This window comes from Heterodontus francisci, chromosome 32 (genome assembly GCF_036365525.1).
Source record: "Heterodontus francisci isolate sHetFra1 chromosome 32, sHetFra1.hap1, whole genome shotgun sequence".
Classification (NCBI taxonomy): Eukaryota; Metazoa; Chordata; class Chondrichthyes; order Heterodontiformes; family Heterodontidae; genus Heterodontus; species Heterodontus francisci.
Genome location: NC_090402.1, coordinates 57,577,267 through 57,592,070, shown reverse-complemented (window position 1 = coordinate 57,592,070; position 14,804 = coordinate 57,577,267). Strand labels below are relative to the sequence as shown.

General features: G+C 45.9%; 1 pseudogene; it reads left to right on the top strand.

The window, feature by feature from the left end:
* The first annotated feature begins 4,390 nt into the window (after nucleotides 1-4,390).
* On the top strand, nucleotides 4,391-8,917 carry LOC137347488 (jerky protein homolog; annotated as a pseudogene).
* Nucleotides 8,918-14,804: the final 5,887 nt, after the last annotated feature.

The window sequence follows — 14,804 nt, the reverse complement described above, 5'->3', positions numbered from 1 at the left end:
GAACTTTTCACACAGCGAGTCGTTAAGGTCTGGAATGCGCTGCCTGACAACGCGGTGGAGGCAGGTTCAATTGAAGCATTCAAAAGGGTATTAGACAGTTATATGAAAAGGAAGAATGTGCAGGGTTACAGGGAGAAGGCAGGAGAATGGAACTGAGGGAGTTGCTCTTTCAGTGAGCTGGTGTGGACACAATGGGCTGAATGGCCTCCTTCTGCACTGTAACGATTCTCTGCTTCTGTGAATTTGAATCTGAAATACCTCACATTCCAGGATATCAAACTGGAGACATAAGTCTAACAAGAAACCCAGTCAGGACAATGCTTTGGCTAACGGAGTAGATTATCCAGATCACCCTCGTTAGCGGGACATTCAAAGCCATCTTGAGGCATTCATGACTGGAGATGTCCCTTCAAGGACTAAACACTGACAATGCCACCTGAGAAAGCTTTCGGTATTAGACTTTGGACCTCATTAAAAACAAAGGGAATTGAGACAACCACGTGACTGTCTTTCTCTCCCTCTCTCTCTCTTCAGAAAACTGCCTGCAACTGTGGACCCTCGAAGCCTACAGATTTCTACAGAAACCAGGGGAAGAGAGCCAGCTACAAGACTGCCTCCAAGAAAACCCTGAGCTAAGTGGGCCAGCACAAAGTGCACTTTGACCAGGCAAAGACTTCAAGAATACAACTCCAGCCAGAAGACCACCGAATCATCAACCGCTATCTAAAAAGGTATAAACCCTGTTGCAGTCAAATAAGAGCAAGGGCAAGAGGAGCAACTGTGACCCCCCTCCTCACCAGACCGTAACTATTTCTATTAATAGTTCAGCCCTTTGTGTTTTATTTTTCAAATAAACAGACAGTGACAGGTTTTCTTGTAGGTTTTAAGAAAAGAACATCAATTCTTTATTAATCAATACGCCTTATCCCAAAATAGTCACAACCGCATTCACTTATGCATTTATTCACACACACGGACACATACACAAGAAACGTATAGAGGAGGGAAAGAGGTAGATGTGTTTTTGTGGGGGAGAAGGGTTATGATAAACCTGTTGTATTCTTTTGAACCTCAAAGTCCAGATAGTTCCAGGCCGGTGGTGATTGTAGATTTCTCTCTTGACTGAAGGTTCTGTTGGAAGTTGATAGGTCACTTCCCGCTCTCTCTCTCTCTCTGCTGTATGATGTAGATGTTGGATTTTTTTTCTCCAGCTGGGCATATGCTTTCTGGAATGCCAGCAGTAACAAGTAGCTTCACCTTCTCATTCTCTCACTCTCTCTTTCTGGCTGTCTTTTTTTAGAAGTAAAACTGTCACTTCTCACCTCCTGTTAGGAGACATTCTGTTTTCTATCCCCTGGTGATCGCTCAATGGTCCAGGACGTGGCTACTTCACACCTCCTTTGTTTTCAAAAAGACATTCAATTCTGGAATGTTTCTATAATAGGGTGTGAGATGGGCTTTCATTGTCACCTTTTGGCTTTGAAGATTTGTCCTTTGTCTTTGACAGACTACTTGAACATGGCACGTGCGTAAATGCAGCCTCATCAATGAAAATGGCACTGTCTGTGACATCTCAGGCAGCTGCCAGTGATAAAGATGATGCTGTTCAATTTAACACAAAAAAGTGATTTTGACCCAAACACCCCTCACTGATGAATGGCCACATTTGCTGCCTCCACCACGGCAACAGTCCCCCCTCCCTGCTCCCACCACCCCCCCCCCGCCCCGCGATTGCCACCCCAATTGCTGCAGTTTCTCATTCACTCCCGCAATTACTGTTGCTCTTCCCAACTCGCTCCTGCACCTGCCTCCTCGCCGCTTCATCCTGCCATCCTCTCCCAACTGCTCCTCACTCTATCCTGCTGGAGACGTGGTGGGGGGAGCTATCTGGGTGCGAGCAGGAAGCAGTCGGGAGCAGCTTCATCTTCCTCCCCAGAGGAGGATTTTTGGGCTCACAGTGTTCCAGGACTCGAGTGCAAGCATGTACATTGGAGACGCAAACAGAGGCAGTTTAAGCATCTGATGCACGAGTTCACAGACTTTCCTCTGATGTGCACAAATGGCTGCAAGAGTGGAGATGACACTTCATCTTCACGCCTTGTGGATCCTTCCTCGCCATCTGTGATCGCACTGCCTCCCTCCTCTCTTGCAATTTCTAATGCCTCCTCCTCAGCCGGGGTCAGACCCCAGATATCAGGGACACATCCTCCTATTTTAGCAGCTCGTGCTGGTTGTGGGTACGTTTATCCTGCAGGAGACAATGTGGATTTAATGACATGTCAAAAGATGCATCACAACCATTGTATACATGCATCAACATCACTCATTCTGGACTGGCTTTCACACGACACACCCAAGAACATAAACAATGTCAAAGCACAACCTTTTAGTGAATGGCACCAAGGCTGCTCATGCATTCCAGTAGGTGCCTTGTCTAGCCTCTGTCTTAAAGACATGGAGCCAAGGAGAAAAACAATGAAGTACCTTCGCCCAGACAACTTACCCTCGCCAATCTGAGCAAGTCATTGATCCGTTTATGACACTGAACCCAGGTTCTGTGCATCACTCCACGGTTCGAGACCTCCTCTGCTACCTCCATCCAGGCTGCCTTGGTCAGGCGAGAGGGTCTTCTGACTCCATCTGCAGGAAAGAGGTCCTCCCGCCTTTCCATGATGGCCTGGAGGAGAACCTGCAGGAAGGCATCACTGAACCGTGGGGCGGACGCTGCCTGCTGACTGACATCTGCTTTGCCTTTGCTGCAGGGGAAGAAATAATGGGAGTTGGTGCTGGATTTGACAAATTAAGGGAGGCCAAAGCAGTTTGAATTAAGTAAAGGATTGAATTTTATTAACTCTGAACAGACTCACATGACAGAAAGGCTGCTGCTCCTCGAGACTGCAAACACAGAATGTTTTATATCCGTGGTGATCATGGTGCTTGGCCCAGTGACAGCGGGTTCCACCAATGAAAGGCTGTCCCTACTGCATAATCCCACGGGTCTCCTGTGCCCGTCGTCGCAATGATGATTTAAATATAAAACACATGGAATACAGGATAAATGGCAAAAGTGCAATTTACGTCAACTTCCGGACCCGCCATTGGGAATGACACGAGACTCATAAAATCCTGGCAATGTGTTTAAAACGAGGCTGATTTATTTGACATTTAGCCAGAATATTAAATTCCAACCCAGTTATAGGGATTATTCACATCAGCAAAAACAAACCCCAAATATCATAATAGAAACATAGAAAAATTATAAAACAGGAAGAGGCCATTCAGCCCATCATGTCCACGCTGGCCGTTGAGTTATCCAGTCTAATCCTACTTTACAACTCTTGGTCTGTAGCCTCCTAGGTTATGGCCCCTCAACTGCATATTCAAGTACTTTTTAAATGTGATGAGGGTTGGTGCCTCTATCACCCTTTTGGGCAGTGAGTTCCAGACACTAAACCCCCAGAACCCTCTGGGTGAAAAGACTTATCAACTGTCTTCTAATCATTCTGCCAATTATTTTAAATCTATTCCCCCTGGTTATTGACCTGATAACAGAAATAGCTCCTTCCTATCCACTCTGTCTCAGCCCCTCATAATTTTATACACCTCAGCCTCTTTTGTTCCAAAGAAAACAACCCTAACCTCACAGATAAAATTCTCCAATCCTGGCAACATCTTTGTAAATCTCCTCTGCACCCTCTTTCATGCAATCACATCCTTCCTGTAATGTGGTGACCAGAACTGCATGCAGTACTCCAGCTGTGGTCTAACCAGTGTTTTATACAGTTCCTGTATAATCTCCCAGCTCTTATATCCTATGCCTCGGCCAATAAATGCAAGCATCACATATGCCTTCTTAACCACCTTATCTACCTGTCCAGCCACCTTCAGGAATTTGTGGACATGCAACACAAGGTCTCTACACCTCTCACTATCCTACAACTTATTGTGTTTTCCCTAGCCTTTTTTGCTCTCCCCAAATGCATGATCTCACACTTCTCCAGATTGAATTGCATTTGCCATTTTCTGTCCACCTGACCAGTCCATTGATATTTTCCTGCAGTCTACATCTTTCTTCCTCACTGTCAACCACACGGCCACTTTTTGTCTCATTTGTAAACTTCTTAATTGCACCCCATACATTTAAGTCTAAAGCATTGATATACACAGTAAAAGCTTTGTTATCTGGCACTTTACCAACTGGAAAGCTCTATTATCCGGCATTCCTGAAAACTTCCAAGGCTTGTCTCCCAATGCTGAGTTTTCCCGAGTGCAGCAGATTATTCTGGACATTGTTGCTGCCGCTGGTCATCTTAGTGACACTGCTGGAAGTCCATCTCGTTGTGTCGCTGTGCTTATGCAGTATTGTGATTTATCTCCCCATCCACCCATTATGGCATCTAATAAAGCACTAACAGGAAAAGGAGGAAAGCGACAAAGGGCTGTGTTGAAACTACACCAGAAAATAGACATTTGTAGGCATCTTGAAAAAGGTGAAAATCGTCATGTGATGAATAACTATAATGTTGGTTCATCAACCAAAACGACATTAGGGGTCAAAAAGACCAGTTGCTGAAATTTTAGTGTTTAATTCACTGCCACTTCTCTTCCAGGAATGCCTACCTTGAAGAAGTTCTGCTCTTCTCTCCGACGGGATTTTCGTTTGTCTCTTTTACCTTGTTCACCTTCATTGCTTTCTATTTCCCTCCTGGTGTTTGATAAGGTATCTACCAAAACCCGTTTTCACAGCCACATCTCCTTCCTCAGTGACTGTCTCCGGCTCCGACTGATTCCACGTGGATTCCAACTGCAGTTTCACCCATCATGCTTTGAAACCACCCAGGATCACAGGTATCTCCGAGAAATACAACGTTCCTCGGACTGCTACTCTCGCCGCATCCTGAGATCCACACTCAGTGCTATGCGCCGCCATATGCACACACTGGACCTCTCTCTCCAGCAGCACCGTCTCACCTTATCTCAAAGCTGTTCTACTCCACAGTTTCATTTCATCTTACGTCTCATCCGATGCATTAACAAAAAACTTTTTTTCTTCCTTTCAGGTGTTAAGGAACGCAAGCTCCAGCAGCTGATGGGGACTAACGCCCCTCCAGATCCTCCTTCCGCTTCACTTCCCTCTGACCCCACCCCTTCTGATCTGACCCCTTGCCGTGTATTAACTATACCCTCTGACCTCCCCCTCTCTGATGCTGAGCGTTCTGTACTCAGCAAAGGTCTCAGTTTTATCCCCTTACGCCCCCACCTCAATGAATTTCGCGCTCGGCATGACGTTGAGCTCTTCTTCCGTCGCCTCCGCCTCCGGGCTCACTTCTTCGACCAGGAGTCCTCCCCCCGACCAGCAGACCCATTCACCCGCCTCCAGCATTCTCCCTCTACCTGGACCCCTCACCCTGGCCTCTTACCCGCTCTTGATCTCTTCATTGAAAACTGTCGGCGAGACATTGGTCGTCTCAATTTCTCTGCCCCCCTCACTCACTCTAACCTGTCCCCCTCTGAACTTGAGGCACTCCGTTCTCTCAGGTCTAACCCCGACATGGTCATCAAACCTGCAGACAAGGGTGGTGCTGTTGTTGTATGGCGTACCGACCTCTACCTTGCAGAAGCTCAACGCCAACTCACAGACACCTCTTCCTACCTCCCTCTGGACCATGACCCCACCACCGAACATCAAGCCACCGTCCAAAGGACTGTCACTGACCTCATCTCCTCTGGAGATCTTCCCTCTACAGCTTCCAACCTCATAGTCCCGCAACCCCGGACAGCCCGCTTCTACCTCCTTCCCAAAATCCACAAACGGGACTGTCCTGGCAGACCCATTGTGTCAGCCTGCTCCTGCCCAACTGAACTTATTTCTTCCTATCTAGACTCTATCTTTTCTCCGCTGGTCCAGTCTCTTCCCACCTACATCCGTGACTCTTCTGACGCCCTACGTCATTTTGACAATTTCCAGTTTCCTGGTCCCAACCGCCTCCTCTTCACTATGGACGTCCAATCGCTCTACACCTCCATCCCCCACCAGGATGGTTTGAGGGCTCTCCGCTTCTTCCTGGAACAGAGGCCCAACCAGTCCCCATCCACCAACACCCTCCTCCGCCTGGCTGAACTTGTTCTCACATTGAACAACTTCTCCTTCAACTCCATGCATTTCCTTCAAGTAAAAGGTGTCGCTATGGGTACCCGCATGGGTCCTAGTTATGCCTGTCTTTTTGTGGGATATGTCGAGCATTCTTTGTTCCAGTCCTACTCAGGCCCCCTCCCCCAACTCTTTTTCCGGTACATTGATGACTGTATCGGTGCCGTTTCCTGCTCCCGCCCCGAACTAGAAAACTTTATCAACTTTGCTTCCAATTTCCACCCTTCTCTCACCTTTACATGGTCCATCTCTGACACTTCCCTTCCCTTCCTCGACTTCTCTGTCTCCATCTCTGGGGATAGGTTGTCTACCAATATCCATTATAAGCCCACTGACTCCCACAGCTACCTCGACTACACTTCTTCACACCCTACCTCCTGTAAGGACTCCATTCCATTCTCCCAGTTTCTCCGTCTCCGACGCATCTGCTCTGATGATGCTACCTTCCATGACGGTGCTTCTGATATGACCTCCTTTTTCCTCAACCGAGGATTCCCCCCCACTGTGGTTGACAGGGCCCTCAACCGTGTCCGACCCATTCCCCGCACCTCTACCCTCACCCCTTCCCCTCCCTCCCAGAACCGTGACAGGGTTCCCCTTGTCCTCACTTTTCATCCCACCAGCCTCCATATCCAAAGGATCATCCTCCGCCATTTTCGCCACCTCCAGCGTGATGCCACTACCAGTCGCATCTTTCCCTCCCTTCCCCTGTCAGCATTCCGAAGGGATCGTTCCCTCCGCGACACCCTGGTCCACTCCTCCATTACCCCCACCACCTCGTCCCCGTCCCAGGGCACCTTCCCTTGCAATCGCAGGAGGTGTAATACCTGTCCCTTTACCTCCTCTCTCCTCACTATCCCAGGCCCCAAACACTCCTTTCAGGTGAAGCAGCGATTTACTTGTACTTCTTTCAATGTAGTATACTGTATTCGCTGCTCACAGTGTGGTCTCCTCTACATTGGGGAGACCAAGCGCAGACTGGGTGACCGCTTTGCGGAACATCTCCGCTCAGTCCGCAAGCAGGACCCTGAGCTTCCGGTTGCTTGCCATTTCAACACTCCCCCCTGCTCTCATGCTCACATCTCTGTCCTGGGATTGCTGCAGTGTTCCAGTGAACATCAACGCAAGCTCGAGGAACAGCATCTCATCTACCGATTAGGCACACTACAGCCAGCCGGTCTGAACATTGAGTTCAATAATTTCAGAGCATGACAGCCCCCCACTTTACTTTCATTTTTAGTCATTTTTAGTTATTTTTTCTTCCTTTTTTTTTTTTTTGGCATTCCTTTTTACATTTTTTACAATCTTTTTTTGTATATATTTCAGTTCATCTTAGTTTGTTCAGTTTGCTCACCCACTGTTTTTTTCAGGTTGTTTTTCTTCAGGTTTGCACTTGCTGATGTTCAATATTCAGTATATTCACACCTAATCTGTACTAATGCTTTGTCTTTCAACACACCATTAACATATTGTTTGCCTTTGCTCCGTGACCTTTTGGTCAGCTATGTGGCCTGGTCCAATCTGCACCTTCTCCTTTGTTATCTCTTGCCCAACCCCCACCTCACTTGTTTATAATCTGTGACTTTTCTAATATTTGTCAGTTCCGAAGAAGGGTCACTGACCCGAAACGTTAACTCTGCTTCTCTTTCCACAGATGCTGCCAGACCTGCTGAGTGAATCCAGCATTTCTTGTTTTTGTTGCTGAAATTCTTTGCTAGTTCCGAGACTAATAAAGCTGTTGAACAATCCGTACTCTACATAAACCTAAATTAGAGCAGCTAGACGGTATATTGTACGAATGGTTTTCATTAAAATGCTCTGAGGATGTCCCAGTCTCAGGCCCAATGCTCATTGCAAAGGCAAAAGACTTTGATAAGCAAATGGAATTGACTGAACCATGTGCATTTTCCGATGGATGACTTTATTACTTTAAATGGAATAAGAAGACTCGATGTGACTGGGGAACAAAAATCAGCTGACCATGAAGCTGCAGAAAAATATTGTGATTTTCTCAGCAGATTAATTGCTGACCATGATCTATCCCCAGAACACGTTTATAACGCAGATGAAACAGGCCTATTTTGTCACTGTTTTCCTAATTCTACCCGAGCTGCTGCAAGTGAATCTAGTGCTGCAGGTTTTAAGCAGAATAAACACAGAATAAGTGTGCTTGTGTGTGCTAACGCTGCAGGAACACACTGAGTGAAGCATTTGGTGATCGGCAAATTTAATCATCCTCCAGCATTTAAAGGTATAAAACATTTACCTGTTGATTAAAAAGCATAAAGTAAACTGTGGATGGACGTAGAATTTTTTTAAGATTGGTTTTACTATGTTTTTGTACCTGCAGTGAAAGAACATTTTAGAAAATTAAGAAAACCTGAAGATAGCAAAGCTATTCTTTTATTCGACAATTGTCGAGCTCACTCTCATGAATCCAAGTTAGTGCCAGTATTATTTTTACCGTCTTCCTGCCTGCCAATGTTACCTCATTAATTCAACCAATGGACCAGGACATCATCCAGAATATGAAATGTTTTTACAGGAGAGATTTCCTAAGAAAGTTAATCAATCATGAAGGCACAATCCAAAACTTTCCATCAAATTATAACATTAAAGATGCAATTTTCAATGTGGCTTGTGCATGGAATTTGGTTAAAGGTGAAACATTAAGGAGAGCTTGGAGAAAGCTGTGGCCCAGTGTTATGTTTTACAGAAGTGTCTTCTGAGGAAGAGGAATTTGAAGGTTACAATGTTTATCATTAAATAAAAATCACAAATTCTTGACATGCTGAGGGATGTTCCTTTTACAAACCCAATCAAACAGCTCAGTGAAAATGATGTAGAAGATTGGGTTGAAGCTGACAAGGAGATTGAAGTGACACGTTGTTAGTGATGTGGAAATAATAGTGTCCGGAATCCTGAGAAGTTTAAGGAAACTGAAGAAGATTCTGCAGAAGAAGAGATTTTGGTGAGGAATAGAAAATAACTTGGGCTAATGCTGCTTCAGCATTTCAGACATTCATCACATTTGCTGAAAGGCAGATTTGTTATTCTGCAAAAGCGTTTATGCAGCCACATATTTTGCACTCTACTTTCATGTAGAAAATACATGAGACAAGTAGGCAAACGTATATCCAAAATATTAGAAATCTGAAATATCTAGATATTAAAGATATCAAGGGGTAAGAGGATAGTACGGGAAAATGGCATTGAGGTAGAAAATCATCAATGATCTGGTTGAATGGCAGAGCAGGCTCGAGGGGCTGAATGGCCTACTCCTGCTCCTATTTCCGAAGTTCCTATGAAATCTTTTCAAGAAAGCTTCCAGGGCTTGCCATAGGCTTTGTACAGACTCTGTCCCATCAGTTTCTACATCTAGTGCTTTAGTATAATTTATACATGAAGTTCACTGTAGCTCAAGAACTCTATGCATCATTACTGTCTCAAGATTTCTGTATTGTATTGAGGTATACAGTAAATGGCAGAACCCTAAGGAGTATTGACAGGCAGAGAGATCTGGGCGTACAGGTCCACAGGTCACTGAAAGTGGCAACGCAGGTGGATAAGGTAGTCAAGAAGGCATACGGCATGCTTGCCTTCATCGGTCGGGGCATAGAGTATAAAAATTGGCAAGTCATGTTGCAGCTGTACAGAACCTTAGTTAGGCCACACTTAGAATATTGCGTGCAATTCTGGTCGCTACACTACCAGAAGGACGTGGAGGCTTTGGAGAGGGTACAGAGGAGGTTTACCAGGATGTTGCCTGGTCTGGAGGGCATTAGCTATGAGGAGAGGTTGGAAAAAACTCGGATTGTTTTCACTGGAACGACGGAGGTGGAGGGGCGACATGATAGAGGTTTAAAAAGTTATGAGCGGCATGGACAGAGTGGATAGTCAGAAGCTTTTTCCCCAGGGTGGAAGAGTCAGTTCCGAAGAAGGGCCACTGACCCGAAACGTTAACTCTGCTTCTCTTTCCACAGATGCTGCCAGACCTGCTGAGTGGTCCAGCATTTCTTGCTTTTATTTCAGATTTCCAGCATCCGCAGTATTTTGCTTTTATGGAAGAGTCAGTTACTAGGGGACATAGGTTTAAGGTGCGAGGGGCAAAGTTTAGAGGGGATGTGCGAGGCAAGGTTTTTACACAGAGGGTGGTGAGTGCCTGGAACTTGCTGCCAGGGGAGGTGGTGGAAGCAGATACGATTGCGACGTTTAAGAGACATCTTGACAAATACATGAATAGGATGGGAATAGAGGGATATGGGCCCCGGAAATGCAGAAGGTGTTAGTTTAGGCAGGCATCAAGATCGGCGCAGGCTTGGAGGGCCAAATGGCCTGTTCCTGTGCTGTACTGTTCTTTGTTCTTCTTGTTCTTTGCATGTAATCATTTCTCTGAAAATTAAAACTATTGCATTGTATTGCCTTGGTAGTACAACTCATGATTAAAGGGAATTTTCGATTACCCAGAACCTCTCAGGTCCAGTGCATGCAGATAACAAAGCCTTTACTGTCCCACAACAAAGCAAGAGACCTGGTACTGAGCCCTGTGGAACCCCACTGGAAACAAGCTTCCAGTCATGGTTCAGTTCTGGATGTGATTAACAGCAATAAGAGCAGAATCCAACCCCTACAGTTAAATGTGAAATCACTGGTGTCTCAGCAAGTTGGATGACTGAGTGAATCCCTTCGCACACACGGAGCGGGTGAACTCGCTAGTGTATCAGCGAATCCTTTGTACTTTTAAATCTCTTTTCACAGTCAGACATGTAAATGGTATCATTGCTGTGAACTTGCTGATGTGTCAGCAGGTGGGAAGACTTAGTGAATCCATTGCCACACATGGAGCAGGTGAACCGGCTCTCCCAGCATGAGTGCGTTGGTGCTTCAGTAAATCCTTTTTACTTTTAAATCTCTTCTCAGCCAGAACATGAAAAGGCCTGTTACGAATGGAGATCCCTTGTGCTTTTAAAGCTCATCTCACAGTCTGAACATTTAAACGGTTGCTGCCCAGTGTGAACTCGCAGGTGTACATACAGGTTGGATGAACATGCAAATCTCTTCCCACACACGGAGCAGGAGAATGGCCTCTTCCCAGTTTGAGTGCTTTGGTGCGCCTGAAGATCCCTTGTGCTTTTAAAGTTCTTCTCACAGTCAGAACATTTAAACAGTTGCTCCCCAATGTGAACACACTGGTGTTCAGTGAGGATGGATGATTTAGCAAATCCCTTCAAACAGAGCATGTGAATGGCCTCTCCCCGGTGGAACTGTATTAATGAGCTTCCAGCAAGCATGGGTAATTGAATCCCTTCCCACAGACCCCACATTTCCGTGGTTTCTCCATTGTGTGGGTGTCCTTGGGTCTCTCCAGATTGGACGATCAATTGAAGCCTCATCCACACACAGAACACGTGTACAGTTTCTTCCTGCTGTGAATGGTGTGATGTTTTTTCAGTCTGTGTAACTGGTTAAAGCTCTTTCCACAGTCAGTGCACTGGAACACTCTCACTCGGGTGTGTGTGTCTCACTGCTTTTCCAGTCACACTGATGTTTGAGATGTTTTCCCACAGACAAACATTTCTCCTTCCACATTCAAAGTCTGGTGATATTCAGATCCTGATGAATCGAGTGACTCTGTCAGATCCTGATGTGACGTTTCGTTTCAGTATCCCGTCTTCAATTTCTTATCTTCTAATAATCTGTAAAAGGAGTTTACAAAAGCCATCACTGTCAGTCCAGGTTAGAAATTCACAATATTCTCTCCTCCTGCTTCCTGGCCCAGGATGGTCACACATGCACCCTGCTGCACATTGTCCTGAGGAGAGGCAATATAGTCCAACACTCACAGAAACCTCCAATCCACCAACATTACCGGGATAGGGAGACAGAGTTTAGAAACACTCACCAACACGACTCCAGTAAAACATCTCAGGAGGAAAAGGGGGAGCAGTGTGTGTACCTGCCCTGATATCCCCTCCCCAGGCCTGTCAGTCAAACCCCCAACTCCTCCCAGTTCACAGCTCAGCCTAGCAGCTTCCTGCACCTTGAGCCAGCCCTGCCCTAGTGTGGCCCTGTCCAAGGGGAGTCTTTGTGGAACCAGGGACTTGGGGAGGGGGAACCTCCTGCCCTGTGGTTCCTCCCTCCCCTCCCCCAGGCCCCTTTATAACTGAGCTAAGTTTCCTTTAAAGTTTTGCCCTTTGATGTTACAGTTTATTAAATCATGAGTTCCTCCAAAAGAGCTGGAAAGATGGCAGCCATTAACGCAGGCCTGTCACTGGGAGAAGCCCCGCAGCTGCCGTCCCGCTCAGTGCAAAGGTGGGACCGGGAGCTTCTTATTGGGGTGTTGAGGCCTGGACCGGGTGTTTCTGAGCCCCCCCGCCCACCCGCCAACTCCATTCGTCTCCTGAACTCGGTGATTTCTCACCTGCTGCGGATCTGACACGACCACCTCCGTCCAGCTCCAGCACCCACACTGCGCATGCTCCAGTCACTGCCCCTGCTGAACACACACGTGGCCCCAATGAGCCAATGCTTTTTTCTCCTGGGCCAGGAACACTTGGGAAGAGGGACTGAGGCTCCTCCCACTTAGTAATCCTGCACCAAGATGGCAGCGACCTGAGCATTTCCTTCCTTTATCGGGATGGCGGTCATTAACCTGGGTGTTACTGGGAGAAAACCCCGCAGCTGCCAACATAGCACCTGGAGGTTATTAAGTAGGTTTACGGCCTACACCGGGTGTTTCTGAAGCTTCCCCACTCACCCAGCCACATTTCTTCTTTATTTATAGACACTTCCCATTTCTCCTCCATTTACAGACACTCCCTGATCAGAACATACAAATTAGGAGCAGGAGTGGGCCACTCGGCCCCTTGAGCCTGCTCCGCCATTCAACCAGATCATTTTGCTTCTGATTGTAGCCTCACCTCCACATTCCCCCCGACCCTCAATATCCTTTCACCCCTTATCAAAAATCTATCTTAAACATATTCAAAGACTCTGCTTCCACTGCCTTTTGAGGAAGAGAATTCCAAAGACTCACGACCCTCAGAGAAAAAAGTTCTCATCTCTGTCTTAAATAGGCGACCCCTTATTTTTAAACAGTGACCGCTAGTTCTAGATTCTCCCACAAGAGGAAACATCCTTTCCACATCCACCCTGTCAAGGCCCCTCAGGATCTTATATGTTTCAATCAAGTCACCTCTTACTCTTCTAAATTCCAGCGGATACAAGCCTAGCCAGTCCAATCTTTCCTCGTAAGACAACCCGCCCATTCCAGGTATTGGTCTAGTAAACCTTCTCTGTACTGCCTCCAATGCATTTACATCCTTCCTTAAATAAGGAGACCAATACTGTACACAGTACTCCAGATGTGGTCTCCCAATGTCCTGTTTAAGTGAAGCATAACCTCCCTACTTTTGTATTCAATTCCCCTTGCAATAAACAATAACATTCTATAAGCTTTCTTAATTACGTGCTGTACCTGCATACTAACCTTTTGCAATTCATGCACTCGGACACCCAGATCCTTCTGCATCTCAGAGCTCTGCAATCTCTCACCATTTAGATAATATGTTTATTTTTCATTCTTCCTGCAAAAATTGCAATTTTACATTTTCCCACATTATATTCCATTTTCCAGATATTTGCCCACTCACTTAACCTATCTATATCCCTTTGTAGCCTCCTTATATCATCGTCACAACCTACTTTCCTACCTACCTTTGTGTCATCAGCAAATTTAGCAACCATACCTTCAGTCTGTAGGCCCCGAAAGGTTGGTCAAGGAACGCTTTATACCCAGCATGCTCTAAGGCAGCTAAAAATAAGCGCAGAACTTGCTGAAGTAAGCTAACAGACATGCCGAAGCTTGTGGTTTGGGATATGTGACCGTTAGACTGGAGTGTTGAACAAGAATAGATAAAAGAGGAGCAGATATCGGGGAATGAACGGTGGTTAATGTAAACAAGTCTGGACTTCTGTCCAGGTGGCTAAATGGCTAATGTTTGCCAAAGATGAGATAATGCTTGAAGATTTGTGCAAAACAAGATCATGTGAATCATGGGTTGAACAAGGAGCCTTCAAAGAATATATAAGGATTAACACTTGAGGGTATTCTCGGCGAGAACCCAGGAACAATTCTCAAAGGCAGGACCCTGAGTCTGGAGGCTCAGTGATCAACCATGACAAGAGACTGATCACCTCTGTGTTGACGGGTAGTATCTTGTACAAGAAATGAGACTTGTACTTATTTGGTGTCTAAATAAAACAGTTGTAAGCATTTGTATGCTTTAAGTGATTTTAGTACTAATAAAGTGAAGTTATACGAGACTTTGGTTTTAGTGTATCTTTGTCCGTCACGTCAGTTGATACTCTACAGAGTAAAAGGGTCAACAGTCAATTCATCCAAGTCATTTATATAAATTGCCCCAGCACTGATCCCTGTGGCATACCACTCGTTACATCTTGCCAACCAGAAAATGACCCATTTATGCCTACTCTCCATTTCCTGGTAGCTATCCAATCTTCTATCCATGCAAATATGTTACCCCCACACCATGAGCTTTTATTTTCAGCAATAACCTTTGATGTGGCACCTTATCAAATGCCTTCTAGAATTTAAGTACAGTACAACCACCTGTTCCCCTTTATCCACAGC